At 35.4% G+C, this 24,194-nt stretch overlaps 2 long non-coding RNA genes across 11 annotated transcripts in view; one reads left to right on the forward strand and one right to left on the reverse strand.

Annotated features, from left to right (window-relative positions):
- The first annotated feature begins 6,894 nt into the window (after positions 1-6,894).
- LOC143227206 (uncharacterized) lies at positions 6,895-14,812 on the forward strand. Its single transcript, XR_013014934.1, has 2 exons — positions 6,895-7,046; positions 13,101-14,812. It is a non-coding gene; the product is annotated as an uncharacterized LOC143227206 (long non-coding RNA).
- An 8,544-nt stretch (positions 14,813-23,356) lies between these two features.
- Positions 23,357-24,194, reverse strand: part of LOC143225874 (uncharacterized) — a 36,234-nt gene continuing 35,396 nt past the window's right edge. For 2 of the 10 annotated variants that reach the window (XR_013014133.1, XR_013014132.1), the window contains exon 7: positions 23,364-23,742. This is a non-coding gene — a long non-coding RNA (uncharacterized LOC143225874). Of the gene's footprint in view, positions 23,743-24,194 lie in introns of all 10 variants that reach the window. The other 8 variants (XR_013014131.1, XR_013014135.1, XR_013014140.1 and 5 more) reach the window with 6 other exon arrangements.

Consider the following 24,194-nt stretch of genomic DNA (forward strand, 5'->3'; position numbering starts at 1 on the left):
CAGCCAATTGCACTTTTTCTCTAAGAAAACTCTTCAGACGGTAAATGGTATGTACTGATTACCTTTCCAATGGTTTTTGGTTCAAAATTACGGTCTGTTAAGCCTGAATCACTGGGTATCTCCGACATGGCAACTTATCGCATAATGCGCATAATATATCACTTAATTGTACAAAAAACTTATAAAACGTGTATTGTTTTAATAATAATTTCATTCTTGTGTATGACAATTTTTAATTGAGTTAAACAATCAACTCGTCTAACCGCTACAAACTTCACACGAAAAACAACTTGACCGTACTGTCGTTACTGACAACAGACTGTGATATTAATTATTGCGTTTTTAGGGCCTTGCATAGCCTCGGAATCATTACATTTGACTCGTAATGTGTGGGCTGCGGGTTTAGATCCACATCACCGAACATAATTACCCTTTTAGCCATGGAAGCTTTATAATTGACGACCAATATAATAGTTCTTTTGTAAACGAGTAGCTGCTTTCCAGTGATGTGTCACTATTACATTAGGGACGTCTATGACAGATAGCTCTGGACTATCTTTGCGCGAATTTCCAATCACACAAAATCTTAGGTTTTGGAGTGAATTGCATGATCCTAAAGTCGTATATGTTCAAATAACAATATGAATTCAATAATCAAAAGTATATACACTCAGCTTCATTGTTATGACGAAATTTACAGCTATTTAAAGTCCAGTCTCAAATTCTCAGGTACAACTTATCAGAGTGATGCTTTTTGTTGAATGAAATGATCGACAGGTTCGACAAAAAGAAAAGTACAAAAAGAAGTCTGAAAACAGGGAATGTCAAAACCTTGGTGATGTCTAAATATCATGTATTTATAGGAGGTGATAGTACTAGCAATTTGTGTAGCTTTATTATTTTGTTTCTTGTGGTGAAATATTATTATGAAATGTATATGAATAAAGAGGGGGACACAGATAGAAATTAATTCAGCCTTCAAAAACGTAGTTGTAAAGTGTCATCTAAAGAAAATACAGAAACATGCAAATTCTCTTTGTTTACCTGAAGGTGACCTAAGAAGTTTGAAACGTTGTTTTTAATAAAAGTTTTAATACCTATATTAGCCGCAATGAAATTCAGTGTTTCTTCAAGTAGGTTTCTCGTGATCATGAAGTACATTCTGTTGAAGACTCCAAAGAAAAAATCTTAAATTTATATAACAGTGTGAAGGCAGTAGTAGTAGCTTGGTCAAATTGTTGCTCTATGAAGTTTGAAGCGATTAGAGAAGCTGGATATCTAACAACCAAACTCTCATTCGAAATGATGCTTCTTTCCTCAAACAGATAATTAAAGTAAAACAATACACAAGGCGCTGAAAATTAAATTTAAATAGAAGAAATAAAAATGTATTGTCCCTTGCTGATACAGCGATAAGTCTAAGGACTTGTAACGCTAAAATCAGTGGTTTGATTCCCTTCGGTGGACTCAGTTGATAGCCCGATGTGGCTTTACTATAAGAAAAACAAACAAACATTATCTGCCGTGTTTGACTTTACTCTGCATTGTTAAAAATGTTTACTTTGGCTCCATTAGTGACTAAAGTTTCGAGAAATTTCTAGTCTGTATATCTGAAGTAAGAAGTAATTGATTTGCGAAAGATTATTGTTAAGGGTGAAACAGAATGTCGATAAAACTTCAAGTGAAAGTATGTTATAATGTCTGACCTACAAGATGAAATATTTTTTAAATCACTCCTTCTGCTGTGGCTATTTATAAGAAATTGAAGGTAGTGGAACTGTTTTTTTTTTATCTTTTACTGCTTTATTCAATTACATCTACAGGAAAATAAGAAAATAGTACCACAGAAACATAAGTCAAACGAAATGGTGACAGACGTGTACAGAGAGGTGGCTAGTTTAATGTTTTTATGGCTTCTGTTTTCGTGCCTTATACTTGGGTTATTGTCTCCTTTGTTTCAGTTTTATTTGCTTTAGTATTGCATTATTTGTGTGTTTTGTAATATTTTTATAAGTGTTTCTCACGGAACCTTTTCTGAGCCGTAATTTTTTTTGGCTTCAAATAACTTGCTGTTAAAAAACGTCCTTTGTATGTGAGTACGTTTTGAAATTTATCATACCAAAGAAAAATTTTAGAAAGGAATGCCACTGTAGCAATACCACCGTTTACAGATTACATGCAACCTATAAGAGTATTGGACATGTATGTATAGCCTTGTGATTATGTAATAATATGAATAGATCTGAAGCTGAGAATTACTTAGGGGATAAAAAACAAGGGTGCCTGGTCTTAAATGTGATTTGAGACCGGACACCCTTATTTTTATCCCCATAACCAGCAAAAAAAATTTCAAATATGCCATTTTTAGACTCAACAATGCAGATCACAGTTGTATTCTTCTTATTTTTTCATTAATCCTATCCTGACGTCATAATGCCCCTACCCGGCCCGGCCTACTGGCGATATTTGTTTATGAGACGAGCGAGCAATCCGAGACAGAAACACAGAGACAACGACGACAAACTTTTAGGCGTAATTCAGCTATTTTGTAACTATAAATTAAGATCAGTATGTGTTCTATTCTTCTTCATCATGTGTCAAATCTGCGGCAGACATCGACGACTATGGCATGCCAGACCTCTCTGTTGTCAGTCCTCCTTATCAACTCGGCGTTGCTCATTGAGTTCTTGGTGACGTAGTTATTGAGGCTGTCGATATATTTAGTTCTTTGACACCCTCTGCTTTTCCTCCCTTCTATTTTTACACATAACATCTGTTTCTCTATCCCATTCTTCCTGCAGATGTGTCCTAGAAATACCATTTGTCTCTTTCTTATAGTTTTTATGAGGGACCTTTTGTATCCTGCCAGTTCCATGACTTCCACATTTGTTTTTCTTTCAGTCCATGATATTTTTAGCATCCTTCTGAGGAACCACATTTCAGCAGCTTCTAATCTCATCTCTGTATCTTTGTTCAGTGTCCAGCTCTCACAGCCATATAAGAGAACAGATCATACATATGATTTCAAGGTGTTAATTTTAGTAACATTTGTTATGTTTCTGTTTGTGAATATGGACTTCATTTTATTGAAAGTATCCTTGGACATTGCAGTTCGTTTCTTTATTTCTGTGTCACTCTTTGCATTTGATGTTATGGTATATCCAAGATATTTGAAGCTTTCGACTTGTTTTATTCTCACGTCCTTGTCGGTTATGCTGCATGTGGGTGTAATTGATTGTTTTGAGATAACCATGCACTCTGTTTTCTTTGCAATTAACTGCAAGCCTTTTTCTTCACTCTCGTCTACTGTTGTTGTGAGGAGAGTCTGTAGATTTCGTTCGGAGTCCGCAATGAGGACTGTGTCATCAGCGTAGCGCAAGTTGTTGATATTGCATCCGCCTACTTTGACTCCCTGATATTCATTGATGTTTCGTAGGATTATTTCGCTGTATAATTTAAAAAGATCTGGTAAAAATACACATCCCTGCCTCACCCCTCTTTCAATTAGTCTATATTCACTAAATTCATTTTCAATTTTGATAGCTGCCATTTGCTGCCAGTAAAGGTTTCTAAGGATTCTTAGATCTTTAGCATCGATGTTCAGGTCTGACAACATGTCGAATAGGTCACCATGTCTCACTTTGTCAAAGGCTTTAGAATAATCGATAAAACATAGATATAAATCCTTTTGTACTTCCAGTGATCTTTCCATGAGCATGTTTAGAGCGAAAATTGCATTTCGAGTGTCTTTTTACATTTCTAAAAAGCTGGGAAAACAATCGAATGATCGGAGCAGTCTAAAGGCGACAATTCGACTTTTTAGCTAAATTACGTAAGACTTCGACATGTACGACAACAAGTCTTAACATTGTTATGTATACACCATACTACTAGTTTCAGTACAGTACTGTGGTACCATGGTCGAACGAAGATACTGTAAAGAACTGACAAATCAACAAAATTAATTTAGGATTGTCTGAAAAGGTGCATGAATTGAGCAAGTTCATGTGAGCAAGGTTAATACTGAGTATTAGGCTTAACGTTAGTGGCCTCAGTTGCAATGTATTAGCATTAGGCTTAACAATAGCGTTGTTATCTGAGAAATGAGTGACAATAACGTTAGGCTTAAATATTGTAACTAGCAAAAGATTTTAGAAGAAAATAAGTTTGACACACATGTGCCTTGTACAGCCCATTCACTAAATCTGATAGGCCGAGGTTCTGTTGACTGCTGTCAAGTCGCAGCTAATTTTTTTCTCTATGATGCATTTGCTTTATACATTTTTGTCAGCCTCAACCAGCCAGTGGAAAATTCTTAAAACTTTTCTTGGAAATAAAAGTGTGTTAAAATTCCTCTGATACCAGATGGGAGACACATGCTATGGCAACAACAGCAATTTTGATGTCTTTCTTTCAGATTTTGGAAGCTTTATAATGTCTAGTTGAAAACCAGTCACAAAAGTAGTATTTTATAATTATTCTACTTCAAAATATACCTGAAATGTAACATTTAAAATATTGTATTCCTGATTACGTTTTACCGATTTGTTTTACAAATATATCAGAGTTTAAATACCTTATAGTTTTACCAGCAGTATTTCTATACTATTGTACACGTACTTTAAGTTGTATTATCAACAGGACAACAGAGATTGTGTTTATTCTTGTAATAATCAATTTTGTCTGTCTTGTAAATGCGTGTTTTAAATCGTACTCTTTAAATATGCGCGAACGCACTTAACTGATGCAAGCAAAAGGCGAGTGTAAATATAATTTCGTATACATTTTGTACGATGTATTAACATTTTTTGAAAAGGTCTAACGTAAGATAGTAAAATAACATAAGTTTGCCTCTTGATATATTACGAACGGTAAACTTTGTCCTCAGTAAACGAAAGTAAAAAAACGAACAAAACTTAGTGTTAACTTATCCAACGAATATAGACCGTATTTATTAAATAAAGGCTTAAGTCCTTTTACACGAAACACAAGCAGACATGAATATTTAGGTATGTGCAATAAGAAATATTTTGTATTATTCTAAAAATCCAGTAATTTTAAAATGTTCATATTAATATTTGATGTGATGTTAACAAAAGTACCGTTTTACTATTAGGGTGAAACAATGTTAGGAAAGTGTTGAAATATATTTAAATAAAACCTCCTAGATTTAAAAATATATTAACGTGTGAAAGATACTGGACCTAAAGAATAGGCTAAGCATGACCAGGTGGTTAGGGCGCTCGACTCTAAATGTGAGTATCCCGGGTTCGAATCCCCGTCGCATCAAACATGCTTGCCCTTTCAGTCAGAGTGTCGTTATAATGTGACGGTCAATCCCATTATTCGTTGGTGAAATAGTAGTCCAAGAGTTGGCGATGGGTGGTGGTGACTAGTTGTCCCCCTTAGTCTTACATTGGTAAATTAAGGATGATTATGGCAGATAGCCCTCGTGTAGCTTTGCGTGAACTTTGAAAATAAACTTAAAAAATAGTAAATCTAGTTTTAAGTACTGAAACAAGACTTCGAAAATTTTCTGTTTCAAGAGTAAATAAATCCAAGTTTAGGAGTAACAAATATTTTTATTCGCTTTTCAGGTGACATGCCACATTGTGTTCTAGTCTACAGATTGCCTAATTCTTTTCGTGATTCATGACAGTCACACGTTTTACTACTTCACAACAGTACGAATTGCAGTGTTAAGCATCCATTGTATTACGTCATTTTAGTGTCTTCTGGGTGATATATGACACGTTACTGTATAGTTCGTAACCCGGATGAGATAATAAAACATTGCGTTTACTCACTGGGATGATGAAAGTTGGTGAACAAAGTTTAAAGGTTGATGGAATTAATGTTAAACAGAAACACATAAGAGAAGTAAACGACTTAGTAATAAAAAACAAAAAATAAATATAAAAAGTACGTTGATCATTGTTGACCCGCTATCTGTTGGTGATTTGAAACGCAACAATTCTTTTTTTATCATCAGACTGAACAATACACTGCCATAATAAATACTAATTGTCATTAGATACCTGATTCAAGTGTCACTAGAATACATTAATATCGTTGTACCGTTATACCCTTTCCTCTTTGACATGTTTACGTTCCACCTTTTATGTTCTCCTCATATTCAATTCTATTTCTATTCTTTCAGATATTAAAAATAATAGGACGAAAACGAACTGCTTTATCGACTTAGCTATTATACCTGATAAATGAATGAAAGTGTCGGAGCCCTGTGTTATTTAGCCTTACACTGCTAAATGAGGGATGGCTAGAGGGAAGGCAGCTAGTCATCACCACCCACCGCCAACTCTTGGGCTACTCTTTTACCAACAAATAGTGGGATTAACCGTAACATTATAACGCCCCCACGGCTGAAAGGGCGAGCATGTTTGGCGCGACGGGGATGCGAACCCGCGACCCTCAGATTACGAGTCGCACGCCTTAACACGGTTGGTCATGCCGGGCCACATCATTCACAGCAATCGTATGCGCGTTATGGCCATAATGATAGGAATTGGACTGTATAAAATTTTGCAGCACACTTTAATGGCTAACAGTACTTTAAATAGAAGTTACTGTCGAAAATAAACGAAAACAGTAAAGACTGAATAGATTATAAGAAAAAATTTCTAAATATGTAAATTTCGTTATTATCCTAAAAAAAATTAGTCATAGAGAATATTGTAAGCATAAATTTTGTACCCAAATTACAGCACAAATTTTTTAAAGTTTTTACAATACAACATGCAACTTGTATATCAGTTACAAAAAAATCAACAGGCATAACTAGTTATCCCAGGTCTTGTGCAACAGGCCGTTAGATGACGCTACATATGTGTCGGTCTGAAGTGGGAAAGGAATGTTGTCATTGAAGAGAATGACACATTTCAAAAATTTGTCACCATATGGCGCGTTCATAGATCAGTGTGGCGTCGTTGTTCCAGAAAGTGTCACCAGAGGCTCGTTTCTCGGGCGCCATGAGTAATGTGACGACGTTATAGTTCCACAAAGAAGGACAAGCATGAATTTGGCAAGTATGAGTATAACTAATACAGTCAGCCTCAATCAACTTACTGTGTGATTCTTTAATTATAAATTGAGCGATTAATAATTTTTTAGTAACATGATTATAGTATCTCTTTTTTGAACAATTTGTTACTTTTCTTACAATAAAGATTTTGTGATTTGATACATAAAACGACACGGCTATTAACACAACGTTTTGGGAAAACATGTAACCTGTTGGTCCACCTCGGCTGTTCCATCCCCTACATAAATTAACATAAGTAAAAAGATTTAAAACCAACTCTTATCATTCATATACTAATGAAGCTTTCTTTTGAGCTCACTTATATTTACTGCAACTACAACATCCAAAGGCCAATCAAACGTTTTGATTTCAACCTCTCCTCACATGACAAGCCCCTCTATCCTAGGTACCGAAGTAACCCTTCTCTGAACCCTTTTCAACAAATTAATATCTTCCCAAAAATAAGAAACTTAAGACTAAACACAATAGGCCGGGTGGTTAAGGCACGTAAGCGGAGGGTCGCGGGTTTGAATCTCGGTCACACCCAATATGCTTGCTCTTTCAGCCGTGAGGGCTTCATATTGTAGCGCTTAATCCCACTATTCGTTGGTAAAAAGAGTTGACGGTGAGTGATGTTGACCATCTGCCTTCCCTTTTTGTCTTACACTGCTAAATTAAGGACGGCTAACGCAGATAGCCCTCGTGTAGTTTTGTTCGAAATGCAAAATAAAACTGAACACAATATTCCAAATGAAACCTCACCAGTGACATGTTTAATGAAGTTATAGCCTCGTTAGCTTGCATTCAATATTTCTGTAGGTACAACCTGAAGTCCCATTTACCCTACCACGAGCAACACTTGGATGGCTTTAGAGATTAATCACTCATTACATCACGATTCTTTTGTTTCATGACAAAATCCTCGAGAGGCATAAATCATGTAATGTGATATCTTTGATGTTTTGTAACCGTCACAACAATAACACTTTAATAGTAAGCGAAGATTACGCGTTTAAGAATTTTATTCACTATAATTCAAGCCAATCTTTTACTGTTAAACTAAACGACTGTTGTATACAGGACTCCGAATGACAGACTTATATCAGACCAAGGACGTTTGTCTAAAATATATAAACTATAATTTCTGACGAAGTACATTTTTGTTTTTGTTTACTCTTAAGTCATGTAATATACCTGCCAGACGAGCTGTTTAAAGTATTTTCACAACAGTAATTGTGATTATCGAACAAATATTTTGTAATAAAAATCGCGTAATCTTTAGCCCTCGGTGGGCTCAGCAGATAGCCCGATGTGGCTTTGCAATAAGAAAACACACACGTAATCTTTATATTTTTTCCACTTCCTTTTAAATTTGTATATTTTGAATTCAAATCAAAGCTGTTTTAAAATTGAATTGTGGCTTTGTGGTGTTACCACAAATTTTTCTCCTTCTAGTTTCTGTACTTTGTCAGCTTTCGGCGTTTAATCAGTTGGCATGGCATGGCCTAGCGCGTAAGGCGTGCGACTCGTAATCCGAGGGTCGCGGGTTCGCGCCCGCGTCGTGCTAAACATGCTCGCCCTCCCAGCCGTGGGGGTGTATAATGCTACGGTTAATCCCACTATTCGTTGGTAAAAGAGTAGCCCAAGAGTTGGCGGTGGGTGGTGATGACAAGCTGCCTTCCCTCTAGTCTTACACTGCTAAATTAGGGACGGCTAGCACAGATAGCCCTCATGTAGCTTTGTGCGAAATTCAAATAAATTTTTAATTTTGATCTTGGAAGATATCTTCATCTGTCGGAAGTTAGTGTTAAACGTGACAATGAAAAAGGCAAAATTCGAGAATAAATAGAGCACTGCGTATTGTTTTTTCTCTCTTGGGTATCATATGTACTCTGGAGGGTCAGGTGCTCTTTGACCTCTTCCGCCTTTCTTTACTTATATGATCATGCAGTGTTGGTTGTTGTTACTCACTGCTTTAGGTTCATAGTGGACTGAATTTACTCCGACCCTTTTAAGATCAATGTTTATTTACTGGTATACATATATAAATATTATTTTGCCCTATCAGTAGGAAGTCTAGTTTGATGGTGGCCCTTTTTCTAAATATGTATTATTATTTTATCTTTTTTTCATTTATTTATTTTTGTGTTTAAAATGTATGTTGATCTGGTAGAAGTGTTTAGGACTATCTTCATCATGTATGAGGTTCCTCTCTTGTTCGTTTAATAATTAATTTTTCATCCAATTTTTATCAAAATACTTTATTGTGCTATGTAGGAGTCTATCTGGTGTGGTTAGTACATTTGAATGTGTAAATTTGGATGATGTTGCTCTGGAAACTGTATGCTGTTGAGAAGAGTATGTTTTGGATTGTTTGTAACTTCGTTTTAATTGTTTTGTCAGTTACAGTTATCCATGCTGGAGCTGCATAGTCATTTACTGGTCTAATGTGTGTTTTGTAAATTTTTAGTATGTTGTCTGTTGATGCTCTACTATTCTTGTCAGTTATACTTCAAGCATAGTTGGTTCTTCGCCAGGTTAGACCTAGAAATTTTGCCGATGTGGTAGGCGGAAGTAGTATTTCATTCACATATATTTCAGGCTGTATTTTTTTTTTGTATTTTATCAACTTCGTAAAGACGACATGTTATAATTTTGCTGTATTTATTTTTATTCTGCATTTTTGACAGTATTCGCTTATTCTGTTGTATGTTTATGGCTGCTACTATTGGTGTTCTGGCACTTTTCCAGACTTCCACATCATCAGCAAACTGTGATGAGAATCCATGCTTAGGACCCTTCAATGGTAAATTGTTTACATACATGATGAAGAGTATGTATCCCTCCCTGAAGGACGCCAGCTTCTGGAGTAAAGTACTTAGAAAAGGTTCGCGCTACATTAACTCTACATTTTCTATTTTTCAAAAGGTTATATTACCAGCGAATAATTCAAATTTTGAATATGGTTTTAAATTTACCTCAGTTTAGACAATAACACAAGTACAGTAGGAGTATATGTTTGTGTTGACCTACAAAAGTATACCACATATACCATATACCGTTCGTTACATGTGTGTAGAAATATACAAATAACTATTTACTCATAAATGTTTAAATTTGAGTCGCATTTCTTAAAACATAGAAAGTAAATAAGAAATACTTTGAAAAACACCAATTTCGACTACGAACTTGTGCACTCGTACATGTGTACTATCATTAAGCTTTCTTTACACTTGTGTGTATGCTTCAAATATTAACTTTTGATAAATAAAAAACACACATCAAATTGCTGTGTTTGTATCCTCGAAATCCCTGTAATTTAGTAGGGTTGCTAAGTAAAATATATGAGGGTTTAAAAATCCCATTCCTTTCCAGAAAAACGTCTTATTGATTAAATACAAACAATTGTCAGAATTACGTATCTGGTAAAATACTCTTTCTATTGGTCATAGTAGTCGGTGGTACTACTTAAGAACTTTTAAATGATTGGGTTGAAGGGCGGAGTTACTCAGGTAGATTTGCTAAATATATTGTTATCACGACAAATCATAGAAGAGGGACGTTCTTATTTTATATTTATCATGTCTGTAGCTCAAATTCGAGTTTCTAATTCTTCAAGTATTTATACATGTTGAATCGTGGGCGTGATGAAACAGAAACTGAGTAATGAGACAGCTGGACGTATTATGTGACATACAATAACAGATACTTAACTTTTTTCTTCACATTTTTTATTAAATTAAGAAATGAAAACATATATAATTTTAAAATTTAGATTGTGAACTACGTTTTGATGCTAATCTCATTGACGTAAGTGGTTAAAAATGTTAGTTAATAAAATTTTGAAAATAACGCTCCAAACGTGGTGGCACGTGCAATTTAACCTACATGGGTGAAACAAAGGGATTTTGTTTGTTTTGAATTTCGCGCATAGCTACGCGAAGGCTATCTGCGCCAGCCGTCCCTAATTTAGCAGTGTAAGACTAGAGGGAAGGCAGCTAGTCATCACCACCCACCGCCAACTCTTGGGCTACTCTTTTACCAACGAATAGAAAGATTGATCGTCATATTATAACGCTCCCACGGCTGAAAAAGCGAGCATGTTTGGTGCGACTGAGATTCGAATCCGCGACTCTCGGATTACGAGTCGAATATCTAAACACACTCGACCATGCTGGGATAAAAAGGTTTTTTTTTATTCTAAAGCCACATCAGGCTATTTGTTGAGTCCACCAAGGGGAATCGAACCCCTGATTTTGGCATTGTAAATTCGTAGACTTACCGCCGCACTCGTGGGGAAAGAAAACAAAAGGATATTTTTGCTCTCCCAACCACGACTATCGAAACACGGTTTTTAGCAATATAAGTCTGCAGACATACCGCTATGCCAATGGGGTCCTTTTACATATTTGTCATAAATGGTAGGTTGAATTCATTTTCACCGAGTTGTTATTGACAATAATAATTTATATACCATATAAACTATACAAGTTTAAAAAAATAATTCTTACAAGACGTAGTAACAGTGTGACTTAAAATTTACACAATATTTTAACCTCTAATATATGGTTTGTTTGCTTTTTGAATTTTGGAGCAAAACTACAAAAGAGCTATCTCCGTTAGCCGTACCTAATTTAGCAGTAATAGACTACAGGGATGACAGCTAGTCATTACCACCCATCGCCATCTCCTGGGCTACTCTTTTACCAAGAAATAGAGGGAGTAACTATCATATAATAACGCCCCCACGGCTGAAAGAGCGAGCATGTTTACGAGTCGAGCGCCTTAACCAACTGGCCATACCCGGCCCTAGTATATGTTAAGACTTAATATTTTACCTTTAATATTAAGTTTATTTCAAAATAGAAAAGCTACTTTTGTGAAAGTATTTCTCAAATTTTCTATTACCAATAATTTCATCTCTCTTTCATACTTATTCGTATAAACGTTTGGACATATACAGAAAATCAAATTGTTTCTAAGTAATACTCAAATCATTGATCAGATGGCACTAACAGTTTATTCACAATACAATGCAGACGTACAACAAATCACTGAATTAAAATTAGTTTATGTTGTAATAAAGTCATTTGAAGCATCAAAGTTTTATTAAAAACATTAATGGATCAACCAAGTTAACAAATTAAATAACTGATTACAATTTTTTTCTTCAGAAATTAAAATGTATTAAAAACATTTCCAGATACATTTTTAAATTATCCGAATTGCTGACAAAACGACAGTTAATGAGTAGTGTTACCAGACTCCTCATCCATAAAACTTTACAGTTGGCACTAAGCATGCAGGAAGGTAGCGTTCTGGCGTCAGCTAAACCCAGATTCGTTCGTCAGACTGCCAGATCGTGAGGTATGGTTCATTTCTCCAGAGAACGCTTTTCCACTTCTACATAGTCCGATGGCGGTGTGCTTTATACCACTCAGCTGACGCTTGGTATTGTGCATGCTGATTTTAGGTTTGCATCCGGCTGCTCGGCCATATAAACCCATTTTATTAAGCTCCCGACGAACAGTTTTTGTGCTGACGTTGCTTCCAGAGGTAGTTTGGAACTCGGTAGTGAGTGTTGCAACTGTGGACAGATAATTTTAGGCGCTACGCACCTCAACACTTGGCGGTCCCATTCTGTGAGTTTGTGTGGCCAACTGCTTTGTGACTGAGCTGTTGTTGCTTCTAGACGTTTCCACTTCACAATAACAGTACTTGCAGTTGACAAGGTAGAAATTTTACGAACTGACTTGTTGGAAAGGTGGCATCCTATAACAGCGCCACGTTAAAAGTAAATGACCCATTCTACTGCCAGTGTGACCCATTCTACTGCCAGTGTGGTTTACATATATGAACGAAAAGAGCGAGATGTATATAAAATTCAAGAACACCCTCCACAACCATTACAAAGGACGACACTAAGGAATGGTAGTAGAGGCATGTTTTGAATTTCAGTTATATTGTAATTGTTTTGGTTTATACTATGTGTATTGTTGTTTTAAGAGTGCTGATTTTAATTGCATATGAAAAAGTATGGGATTTTAACTCATTACAGTCTCCAGAGTTTACAGAGAATGGTGAGAAAAAATCCAGTGAGGGACAGTTTTGTGGGGAAAACACTTTGTCAGTGGGAAAGGCCAGACTCGTTCAAGCTGACAGGAAGACCATAATAACCACTCTTTATAGCAATGATGTGCAGAAGCATATTGGGCTTTACTCCTGTTAGCTAAGAACAGGAAGATGAGGCTGCAGGGGATCACCAGAACTAGATGATTGAAGATTGGAAAAATGTCGTTTGGTCTGACGAATCTAGATTTTACTGCGACATGCATACTGGGAAGCACACATCAACAGACAACTACAATACTCCTAGCTGATGCCAAATTCTATTAAAGGGACACACCAGTTATCGACTCTATCCATACATAACTTGATTCAGCTTTGAAACTAGTTCCTCAACATGTCGGCCACTTCTGTTGAACTATAACCTGAGTATACGAGACAGTATAAACTATCTATATTTCACCAACAAGAAAAGGTCGCTGAAAGCAAGTAAAAATTAAGATTGATGCATTCGTGGTTCATCTTCCATTGATGACGAGTTAGTATCTCAAGCACTGTCGATAATTACAATGTGAAAATGTCTGAAACTTATCAGTTAAAAGTTATAACAAAGATGTTCCTCACAAACAAGACAATACTTCTAAAGCTTCTCACCCAACATAGAATATCTTTATGTGAGCCCTCTAAAGAGCCGCTCTTGCTACAGTAATCGATAAAAGTGTACATTTTACCAAACTGTCAATTTTTTCTTCTTGGTGACAATGGATGAACAATAAAAGTAACCAGTTACCTCCCATCATACATCTCTGAGCACAGGAGAAGAATTGATCAGTTTCTTGAAGAAGTAAAAGAGCTATGATCAAAATAGTTGTTCTGGCACAAAGTAATTACCTAGCTATATTGGGTGCACAGAGTCTCTGGAGAAACGTTCCAGTGTTTGTAGGAACCAACACTTCTAAATCTGATGGAGACAATGAATAAAGAACAAAATTGAAGTTTATCCTAATCTGATAAACGTTTCTATCGACACAGTTTCTTCTTGTGGTTTGTGAATAGTTTTACAAGTTTTTAGTCTCTGATTTTTACCCTGACCTGCTTATATTATTTAATTTTAAATGTTTATATTATTATGAATTTATAATATAAACTTATAAGTACTTAACTTTAATAGCAAAGGTATGAAATAATGAAATATCCATTCAAAATATTTTACAGTGTCCCCATTAATTCATTTATTTTTATTGCGATATAATACATTTTTAACTTATTTTCATGTTTTATCAGAAACTTAAGGAAAGGGAAAAGAGATAAAACTTCTACACTTGTAGTTCGAGTGCTGTTTGAAAAGTTAAATGTACAACAACTGTGATTGATGAAGAAAAATACTTGAAAATGTGGAACAAGTACTTAATAAAACTAGGTTTAAGTAAAGACGTTAAAACTGTAACTGGATATGACTACTGGTAGGAAATGTTGAATAATACCTTAAGTTGATCAATAAGATTTTAACTAAATACATTAATTGTGAAGAACATCATGTAATTATAACATTAGGTGGACAAACAACGATTTATAAACATAAAGAAGTGTTTTACTGATGGTAAAATATAGTGAAAATATGTCTTCTGTTTCTCAAGAAGACAAACCAATGTATTCTTGAAACATGTAATATGTTCCACCATGAATAAAACACTTTTTATGCTCATAGTTATGCTTAAATTGTTTGCTTATCTATTCTTTTAACCAAATATTGTAGAATTAAGAAATTTATTGTTTCAACAAGATTTGTGAATATCGGAAGTGAATTGTGTAATTCTGGAGAAAAGCTATCTATACAGTTGAGAAATATTTTTGTAAGTGAAAAGTAATGTCTTTTCTTATAGCTAAAGCCGCATCACCCAATTTAAACTTTCCACCATGTAGAATCAAACCTGTGATTTTCGCATTGTAAATCTGTAAGTTCGCCTTTGTACCATCTGAGAGCAGAGCGAATAATAGATACATTCTTTTACCTTTTGGTTTGTAGACGTCATAAATCAATCTAATGATGAACTGACAATGCCATAAATAATTTTGTGTTTTTATACAAATTAACAGGGAAAGTTCAAAATATGATAATAATTACATATATACATTGTGATTAAAACATAACTGGGCTGTAAGTTAATATTTAAGCACATTATATTAAATTATAAACATAAAACTGGTTCTGTGATGATATAAAAGTATAAACATATAGTCACGTGATTTTCATGTTTGTGTATGGAAATATATTTCTGACGTTTAATTTAAAGTATGAAACATTTTTATTCCTTTATGGTATGTTAAGAAAAACACATAAAAACTTATTCTGTTGATTTTTCAAATAATTAGAAAAATTATGAAGACTCTTGTGAAAAAATTGAAAATATATAGAGATAGTGGTGACCATGTCTTTACTGTATCAAATACACCTACACAGCTGGAACAACGACCAGTGTTAAATTTTACCTCTTACAGTAGAGCCACCTAGGATTTAATAATGTTCCCACATATAAATAAAAAAATTGAAGTATTTACAGATAGTGTTGAATGTGTTTCTTCTGGGTCAACTGTACTTACATAGCCTGAAAAATTACCAGAACTAACGTTTACCTATTATAGTGGAATCACCCAGGATTTAATAATGTCCCCACATATAAATAAAAAATTGAAATATTTACAGATAGTGTTGAATGTGTGTCTACTATATCAAATATACCTACAAAGTTAGTGTTACCTTTTACATTGGAGTTAAGCAGGATTTAATAATGTCCTCACATATAAATAAAAATAATTAAAATATCCATTATTATGTTTAACATGGTGTTTGCGTACCACTTACATATCGGTTTTGTTTGTTTTTGTATAACTTCTATTTGTGTATGTATGTGTTTTACTATGTAATTTCGGTTAATTCCCAAATTTCTTTATATATATCAGTATCGTATTGTTTTTATTGGTTCATGTTACCAACTTATTGTCATAATGGATAATGCCTATGGGACATCCCATTTGTCAGTCAAAATCCAAACAGTGATGTTAATCCAGTCAGCAGTCATGAATAATCATAAAAAAATCACACACATATTATGGTAGGGTATACATTTTTATATATTTCTTGTTTTGGAACGGTGGAGGTAGGGAGTACAATTAGTCGAAATGTTAGAGACCAGCTTCTATCCATTTGCTTTCTTTTATAAGGTATTTAATGGTAACTGTGTTTCCAAAACGAGGTTTAGACAGTGAAAAACAGTAGAAGTTGAATCGTTATTGGTGTAAACACTCAGCTTTGTACCATTACTTACTTTAATTTTTTTTCATGATTTTCGACTAGACTCACATTGGTTTTTGGATTATTTCTGAATGATGGAATATACCAAGTACATTCGGGTGGTATTATTAATTATCACAACAATTTGAAAACCTGGACAAATAATCGTTATGAAATATTTAATTCGTTATTCTTTTATATTGCTCATTTAATCGCCTATTAACAATAAATGCAATCTATGTATACATGCACATATACATGTAGTTAAACAATGCCAAAAGTCGATTTTCTTATCCGAGGATAAACAAAGTACTTTCTTTAAATGTAACTTCTGAAAAGGTTGGAAATTGCCCATAAACACTTGAAAGAGTTAACATCTTTGTCTGAGGTCTTCACAAACTGATTCATCAAGCCCACTTTAATTTGAAGTGAAGCTAACAGGACTTTCTTTGTGTCAACCAAACTTTCACGTTCAATGTTTTCTATCCCGCTATCAGGCACACTCTTGGCAGCCATTATTTTTTTTAACTGGTGCTGATTTAGTACTTCTTGTCCCATTTCACATACACACACAAAAAAAACAACAATGCAGAAACTTTGTATAACAGTATTGTTAATCCTGTTACTGGTGGTTGAGGGATTCAACCCTAACACACCATTTTGGCCTTGAATTCCTGTAGATGGACAACCTTGGAGTAGCCCCCTAGGGTCAATTGGCTAGTCCACTTGGGCTAGGGTCAACCAAGTACTAGTGTTGGATGTTCTCAACAGGTGTTGTGGACATGTTATCTGATACTGGTCTTTGGGTATAGTGCTCACGAAACCCTGGTGTTGCTGCAGTGTCTTTGTTTGGCATTGTAGTCCGTCCCGTCGTAGGACTCCATGGCGGGTGGGGTCAGTGAGTACCGAAATATTCTTTCTTATAATGGACCATCTAAATAAAAACTTAAATAAAATAGTGAAGAACAGTCCACAGGTTCTTGAAAATTTTGGGCAGCAATCTTCAGCATTTGTAACACCTGTACCAGATTTTCTTATTCTACATTCTCTTTCAGACAAACCTTTAGGGCAAATATCTCCCTTTTTTATTCAGAAGGGAATAGAAGGATTTGCTGGCTCTCAAAAGTCAGTCAAAAAGCTTCGGTCTGGTGACATATTGGTGGAAACATTCACATCTCAATGCAGTGAACTCCTTACACTCAAAGGCGATTGGGGATATACCTATTGAGGTTATGCCTCATCCTATTTTGAATTCATCATGAGGAGTTATTGTTGAGAGGGATTTGATGAGCATCCCCAGGTCATAGATCCTCTCTGGTTTCTCCACCTAAGGAGTTTCTGCAGTGAGGCATATCTCAATTTGCAGAGGTGGAATTATGATGCTGACCAATGTTCTCACTTTAACATTTACATCATTATTTGCACCTGCCACCACAAGGCAGGTTATCTTAATTGCAAGGCACGACCATACATTCCAAAACCTCTCAAATGTTTTCAGTGTCAAAAGTTTGGTCACTCGAAGACATTATGTTGTGGTTCCTTGATGTGTGCTCATTGTGGTTGCAAGGACCATGATGTCTATGAGTGTGAAACGGACCCTCATTGCATCAGTTGCAATGGCTCTCACCCATTCCACTTCTATTCTTGCCCTAAATTATTGGGAGAAAAAGTAGGGCGGCATTTGAAGACAATTCAATACATTAACTAACTTTAGGCTCAAAAGTCCATTACTTCATCCTGGACGTATGCTGCTGCACTTCGTTCCACTACTACAGTGGGAGTGCAGACAGATCTCTCTGTGCCCCCAAAAGAATTTTGTTCTCAAACAAAATGAAAAGGTTTTTGATCTCAACCCTGAACTAACCATTAAGCAAAATAAGCACATGTTTAGCGCACCATGGGAAGAGGACACCACAAAGATTTTTCCCCCAGCTACAATGCCCTTAACTCTTTCACTACCACACTCAACTTTAGTCGATTGTTTTGTAATTAGCCTTATATGCCATGTTCGACTTTACTCTGCATTTACTGCTTTATTTAGTCACATCTACAGAAAAATAAGAGTATCATACTATTCAACTATTTTGCGACTGTAAATTCAAATCAGTATGTTCTGAAAAGCTGGGAAAACAACTGACTGAACTGAGTAGTCTAAAGACGATAATTCGATCTTTTAGGTCAAATTGCGTGAGACTTCGACACGTATGACAACATTATTTTTAACTTTGTCATGTATACACTATACTACTAGTAGTAGTACAGTACTGTGGCACCGTCTTCATATAAAATTAGTGTAAAGAACAGACAAATCAACAAAATCAATTTAGAATTGTATGGGAACGTGCACGAGTTCAACACGTTCGAGTGAGCAAGGTTAGTACTGAGTAATAGGCTTAACGTTCTCAGTTGCATGCATGGATGCGAAAGCAAATTCAAAACAACGGCCTCAAATTGGGAATAGTCCACTTCATTATTTCGGGCTACAGTAGCATTTCCAGTGTACTATTCCCAACTTAAGGCCGTTGTTTTGAATTTACTTTCGCATCCATGCATTCAGATAAAGTTTCAGAAATATGTCTATTTTGTTGATGTATGGTTTGTTGGCTCATTTTAAGTCCCCAGGTCAAAACTGAGCTCAAAGTCGAGGTTACAACTCATTTTTCAGATATTTGAGTTGGATTAAGGTACTCTAACCTAGGCCTAACCTATTATTTAGTAGTTCAACATGGAGTGCAGTGTACAATTGATTATATGTTATATACCTGTACCAGTACAGAACGATCACTGTATATAGGCTACTGCAGTCCAGAGTTCAAAATTATGAACTGCCCGACATCCCAGGGCATATAAATATTACCTACAGGCAACAGTTCTTACTATGTCTATTTCCCGAGCATATAAGTGATATTTTACGTTTAAATAATTGTCTTATTGGTTATCCTTAACGGATGTTTGCCGATAATGGGCAATAACAGCCTGTAATAAAACTGGAAACCGGGCAAACAAGTTGCAATTTCTTTCATTAGACATATTTCCCCTGCCGCACCGGCAACAAATATTGTAACATATAGATTAGAAGGTACATGTGAAAACTATATTGAACAGCCTTGTGCGGTAGTTTCTGTGTACTGATGACATCACCTTTGGGTGACAGGGTTTCAGTGCCAGCAATTTTTATGAACAGATGCCCTCCCTCCAATATCTGACTGTCTCCATATAATTTACTTAGCCCAACAAGTCCGTGCATCTAATAAACAGAATAGCAGTTCTTGTCTGTGGTTAATGTGTGGTTTTACCAAAGAATGTGACTTTGTTGAAATATTTCAAAAGGTGAAGGAAATCTGATGATGAGAGTTTATAATTGAATAGAGAAAGTGATATTAGTAAAGACAATAGTTGTACAAAGGAACACTGTAGTGAAGATGACAGAATTGACAAGGATAAAAAAGTCAAGAAAAAGCAGGCACCACCATAAGTGTCAATGGTTGTAGTGGGATCATTCCTGCTGCTTCGGCAGCAAGATCAAGCAGTTAATGCCTTCTGCGGAATGCAATGAAAAGTATGAGAGAAACGATCTCGGAGTTACCTACCAAAATGGGAAGAAACATTCTCTTGGTTAAAGTTTGATCAAGAAACTACTGAAATGTTTTGCAAGGCATGCAAAAGCCACAAAAACGTGTGCAAAGGTGATAGTGTTTTTGTAAAAGGTACCAGTAATTTTCGTCTACAACTGATCAAAACCCACGATATAAGTGGAGAGCATACTCTGTGTGTTCAAGCTGCCAATGCTGAATCTAAACTGCAGGTTCAGCAGATGGATTTATGCATGAGAAATTTACATGCTTATCAGATTGAGAAACTGGAAAAACTTTTCACTACCGCTTATTACTTAGTAGTAACAAAATAGCTGTTTTCTCTATTTGGGCCATTATGCGAGTTACAGAAAATAAATGGAGACACGTACATGAGAAATCAGCGAAAAACTTTATCACGTGCATTAATGACATCATGGTGTAAGATCTGTGAGCAGACCTTGATAATGCTGCAGTGTTTTCCTTCATCTCAGATATATTTAAAGACACTGGAGCAATTGAAGAAGAAACTGTATTTGTTTAGGCAGGAAATGTTGTTACAAAATTTTTGGACTTGCAGGCCCCACCCAGTGATACTGCCACAGGATTAAAAACAGCAATTAAAAAAGTATTTCAGACAGTTGGTGTGGAGAACTGCAAAAGAAAGGCAACCACTATAGGTACTGATGGTGTTTTCATCAATAATGGAGCAGAAAATGGACTAATTGCACTTCTTACTAGAGATAGGATGCCATGGTAAGTTGGGGTATAGTGTGTGGCCCACTGTTGGATGTTGTGAAGGAATTAAAAGTTTTTATCAGACATAAAATACCTTCTGTTAGGACTTTACAAACAGTATCATTTGAGTGCCAAAGCAAGCAGGGAATTAAAAAAGTGTCAGTGATGCTCTAGAAGAAAACACATTAAAACCTGTGAACAGCTTAGAAACAAGATGGGCTCCTCATCTCGATAGAGCACTTGAAGTTCTAATGAATAAAAATTTCAAATCCATATATATGGATTTAGACCATACAACTGAGTCAAAAGATGCTAGTGCTACAATGGTTGGAGAGCTACAAAAAACATTGGGTCTGTTTTTGGATAACATAGCAGTATTTACTGGTCAGCCCATCTCACCATGGCTTATTACAGTCCCCAAATGTGGTCTTTCTTTAAATCATTTGAGAAAAGCAGGTACTCCAGGACAAGAGAAATGGCGTACAGTTCAAGCAGTGTACACAGAAAATGTTGAGTGGATTCTGTATGCAACCACTGAGTCACAACAAACCATGGCAGAGCCCACAGAGTCACCTGATTTCAAACCATCCATATAAATAGGAATAGAAGGATGGTTCAAAATCAGGTGATTGTGTGGGCTCTGCCATGGTTTGTTGTGGTTCGGTGGTTGCACACAGAATCCCCTCAACATTTTCTGTGTTCACTGCTGAACTGTATGCCATTTCTCTTTCCCTGGATCACATAGAAGCAAAGCAGTACTCAAATTGCACCATTTGTACTGACTCGCTTTGTTCTCTACTAGCCCTGGAATTGCTTCACATCAGTTCTCACCAATATTCAAAACTGACCGGCCCATTTCTCTTTTAACATCTACTTCTATCCAGTTTTTCCAGATACCAGGCCATGTTGGTATTCACAGGAATGGGTTTGCTGACACTGCAGCTAAATCTGTCTGCACTGGCACTATCACTGCTGTGTCTGTTTCATACATGGACTATGGTCCTGTATTCAAGACTCAGCTCTGTGCCAGTTGGCTTGGATTGAGTAACGTGAAAACAAGCTTTTCCAAATAAAACCCTCTATTGAACTTTGGCCATCTTGCTTCTACAAAGATCAGAAAGAGGAAGTTTTCTTAACTAGACTATGCATTGGTCACAGTTTTTTAACTCATTGTTTTCTTTTATCTGGCATTGTTGCACTACTGTGTTGTCTCTGTAACATTCAGGTCACAACAAGCCACATTTTATGACTCTCAACAACAGCACCAATTTAAACATGTTTTGTCCCATGGTTTATCAGTAACAATACAAATATTTTTAGGTTTTTAAAGGCCATTCATCTTTTCAATGCCATTTAACTTTTTAATTTACACATTACATCTTTTTTAATGTAATTCTCTTTTAAAAATCAAAGTCCATGTACTTTGATTTGAAATTAGAAAACAGCCATTACATCAAATAGCTCAAAACCAGAACTGGAAAGGCCAACTTCAGGTGTCTAATGCTGCTGTTTGAACTACTCATTAGTCAACCTGGTGAGTTATAATTATTAAAATTTTGCAACAAGTCTTTTAAAACTTGTCTTATTTTACTTTCTGAAAACAGCCATAATGCCAAATAACTCTAAACCGAAGCTTCTAGAAATCAAGAGAAAGAATTTATTTCATACATTTAGCAAGAATGTTCACTGCTTTATTGAAACAATATTGTTGAATTAATACCAATATTACAAGTTGCAGCCTGTGAATGAAAAGTGGATATTGTTCACTGATACCTTCAATACAGGTCCAAAATGTGTTGTTCTTCAAAACAGTAACATATATGTATGTTCCTATTAGTCAATCGATTCACTTGAAGGAAACATACAAAACTATCAAAATTCTTGTTAATAAGGTCTAACACAAAGAACATGGCAGGCTATTTTGTGGAAACTTGAAAGTCCTTTGAATGTTGTTGGATTAAACACCCAGTCAGACAAAGTTTTCACATTTTGTGTATGAAATGGGATAAATGACACAAAACTAGTGCTGGATAAGAAGTAATGGCCACGCAAAGTCAGACGGATACCAGAATTGAAAACACTGAATGTGAAAGTCTGGTTAACACAAAGAATGTCCTATTACTTTCATTTCATATAAACCTGGGCTTGATAGATCAGTTTGTAATGATCTTGAACAAAGATGGTGACTGTTTCAAGTACCTGTTTGAGGAATTCCCAGCAATTTCAGAAGCAACACTTAAAAGTATTTTGTTTAGCCTCAGATTAGAAAACTAACTTAAAATGAACATATCTAAGTCTGTTTGTTTATTTGAATTTTTTCATTCAGCCACACAAAAGCTATCTGTGTTAACTATCCCAAAATTAGCTATTAAAGACTAAAGAAAATGCAGCTGATCATCAGCATCCACTGTCAACTTTTGGTTACTTTTTATTAAAGAAAAGTAGGGTTGATTATAATGACTACTTGGCTGAAAAAAACAAGCATGTTTGGTTGGACAAGGATTCAACCCACAACTCACAGACTGCAAGTTGAACTTGCAATACGTGAGATCATAATACATAGTTCTGACACTAAATGATGTAGATTTCACAAAAATATCAGGATGAATCTGAATGCATATCTGTTTGACATCAACTTTCCTCTCGTTTATTCATTTTTTTTATTTTTATCAACAAACATAATAAAAAATTGTTCATTGTGGCAAGTAAAATAATAATTTGATCTAAGCAAGAGTTTTATTTATTCCTAATTCATAACAACATTTTTACATGGAGGAGAAATGGATATTATTTTCAAAATCTAAGAAGCTGAATAATAGGAAGTCGTGACACCCAATATACTAATGCTCTTGGAGAAATTTGAGAAATACAATCTGTTAATTTTCTTGTCCTAAAATGATGCCAGTCTTCATGGTCAATATATTTCAACATGCATATTAGGATATTTGGTTCTTGAGCTATTAATGTGAATCTAGTTATCACTGTAGTGGGCTGTATTGTTTTCACTGGCCAGCTACTTCAATGAACAGATGCTGTGTGAAAAATAAAAAACATCTGTTTAACAAAGGTGCTTATTATACATCACATACAGTTTGTTTAATTAGTCTCTTCATACAGTACTGTATGAAAGTGTAAGGACAAAAGAATATTTTGTCATTCTTTCCCTTTTATGGGCTAACTCTTCTATGTTATTACTGATTGTAAATTTCAGTGCCATGATAGTGATTCATTGATCACTTTTTGACAATCAAACGAGCTGGGGTGAGAACATTCAGTTTTTAGAATTTTCTGTGCTTGTACCTTGGACATGTCATAATGGTTCTGTTTGAATGAATATAGTGGTAAAATTTAGGGCCTGAAATAAATGTCATGGTACTACATGCAATGTCTGGAGTGGCTGGAGTTATTTAAAATAATACAATAGTTCCATAAGAACCCCCATCTCAACTTAAATGAGCAGATTTGGGATTTCATAGATCAAAAA

Source organism: Tachypleus tridentatus, chromosome 9, assembly GCF_004210375.1.
Source record: "Tachypleus tridentatus isolate NWPU-2018 chromosome 9, ASM421037v1, whole genome shotgun sequence".
In the NCBI taxonomy this organism is placed as follows: Eukaryota; Metazoa; Arthropoda; class Merostomata; order Xiphosura; family Limulidae; genus Tachypleus; species Tachypleus tridentatus.